This window comes from Coregonus lavaretus (genome assembly GCF_964263955.1).
Source record: "Coregonus lavaretus genome assembly, contig: HAP1_SCAFFOLD_2701, whole genome shotgun sequence".
Taxonomy (NCBI): Eukaryota; Metazoa; Chordata; class Actinopteri; order Salmoniformes; family Salmonidae; genus Coregonus; species Coregonus lavaretus.
In genome coordinates this window covers 1-2500 of record NW_028161698.1, presented here as the reverse complement: position 1 = coordinate 2500, position 2500 = coordinate 1, and positions in this window count along the sequence as shown.

Genomic DNA, 2500 nt, shown 5'->3' with positions numbered 1-2500 from the left:
TGTCCAGCTACATTATACTCCACATAGCTTTATAGGAAGCAGACTTTACAATGTCCAGCTACATTATACTCCACATAGCTTTATAGGAAGCAGACTTTACAATGTCCAGCTGGGTAAAGATTAGAGCTTTCTTTCCTTTTTAAATCACTCCAGGCAATATGTAATACAAATCTGATTTGGTTGCAATGCTGGGAAGAACTACAGCACAGTAGATCCACGTTGCCTTTCAACTTTTTTCAAATAGGTTAAATCCTTCCAAAATGTCATATGAGGTGCAGCAGGCTAGGAGAAAGGGGGGGAGAGAGTGGCCAGCCTGGCCAGCCTCCACAGGGGATATAGAAATACATTGCCTGCTGCCCTAACTTCAACTTGGTGCCTATGTGGGTTTTATATTGCCATATCAAACTGTCTTCTTTGTCATCCATCAGGCCACTATAAGGATTACCTGTGTTGAGTTTAAGCTTCCTGGAGCAACCGGAAGTGGGAAGATTGACCCTAAACATGGTTTAGATGTATCCACCAGCAGATAGTGAAAACGCTACATTCAACCCTCTGTAAAAAGTTTAGTTTTTCACGGATTGACCTGAAACTCAGGATTCTTGGATTCTTGTCCCAATGAGGATATGTGTTTAATTACAGCTTCCTGTGACAACCGGAAGTGCCTTACATTGTGGTCATAGGTGCTGTTTCGAAGGGTTAAAAAGGTCACATCCTTCCAAAATGTCACATGTGTGATTAGGCAACCCTCATGAACCCGTACATATTAGAAAACCAGGTTTTTATCCGTTTGTTTTTTTATAAAGCTAGAAAAAAATATATTAAAAAAATAAAAAAATATGAAGAAAATATGCATCACTAACTGTAAGTCGCTCTGGATAAGAGTGTCTGCTAAATGACTACCAAAAAAATATATATATATATATTTTCATAAATATGAAAATGAAAAAAAAGAAGACATTGGGGGCGTGCGGGACGCACTTCGCTAAGCGGACCGGCACATTGAACGCGGGTCGGCGACTCCCCGCTTGCCAGGAGCCCTCCGAAAACGTGGACGGATCCTGCCGAGTAAGAAATGATACTCGGGAGGTGTTTACCCAGCTGCCAAGTATACCAGGTGATGTAGGACAGGTTCACTCACACACACACTCACACAGACACACCTATTCACTTGGGCCTTCTCCCTCATGCCCTGCTGACATCCATGCAGGCCCACATTGACCTTGTGACCTCTGGAGCTCCATGCATCTTGTTCTACACTCCCTGCCTAGTAAAACCCTTTCTCCCATGGGCCTGAGAGTACAGCTATTTGAGACCATTTTGGAAAAGATTTTCTGTCATTTTTAAATGCCCATGAAAAAATGTCACATTATACTGCTGTTTTGAATGTATAGCAAAACCAGGTAGTTTTGAGGTTGAATAGCTACTTGAGTTGCTTGGTTCTACTGAAAATACCAACAGGCATTGGTCCAGGGTGATCAGGCCTATAATTTGAGACCATTTGGGTAAAGATTAGAGCTTTCTTTCCTTTTTAAATCACTCCAGGCAATATGTAATACAAATCTGATTTGGTTGCAATGCTGGGAAGAACTACACCACAGTAGATCCACGTTGCCTTTCAACTTTTTTCAAATAGGTTAAATCCTTCCAAAATGTCATATGAGGTGCAGCAGGCTAGGAGAAAGGGGGGAGAGAGTGGCCAGCCTCCACAGGGGATATAGAAATACATTGCCTGCTGCCCTAACTTCAACTTGATGCCTATGTGGGTTTATATTGCCATATCAAACTGTCTTCTTTGTCAACCCATCAGGCCACTATAAGGATTACCTGTGTTGAGTTTAAGCTTCCTGGAGCAACCGGAAGTGGGAAGATTGACCCTAAACATGGTTTAGATGTATCCACCAGCAGATAGTGAAAACGCTACATTCAACCCTCTGTAAAAAGTTTAGTTTTTCACGGATTGACCTGAAACTCAGGATTCTGTAAGAGCTTGTCCCAATGAGGATTTGTGTTTAATTACAGCTTCCTGTGACAACCGGAAGTGCCTTACATTGTGGTCATAGGTGCTGTTTCGAAGGGTTAAAAAGGTCACATCCTTCCAAAATGTCACATGTGTGATTAGGCAACCCTCATGAACCCGTACATATTAGAAAACCAGGTTTTTATCCGTTTGTTTTTTTATAAAGCTAGAAAAAAATATATATAAAAAATATATATATATTAAGAAAATATGCATCACTAACTGTAAGTCGCTCTGGATAAGAGTGTCTGCTAAATGACTACAAAAAAAAATATATATATATTTTTTCATAAATATGAAAATGAAAAAAAAGACGACTACCAGGTGAACGCATAACTTACCACGTGCCCGTAGTCAAACACGTCTTTAAATGACCAGTGGGGTCGCTAAATGACTAAAAATAAACTACAGGGGTGCCCAAGGGCGCTGTTACTTTCATTCGAAAAATGTTGCAATGCTGTGTGGATCTGCTGTGGAGGTGTT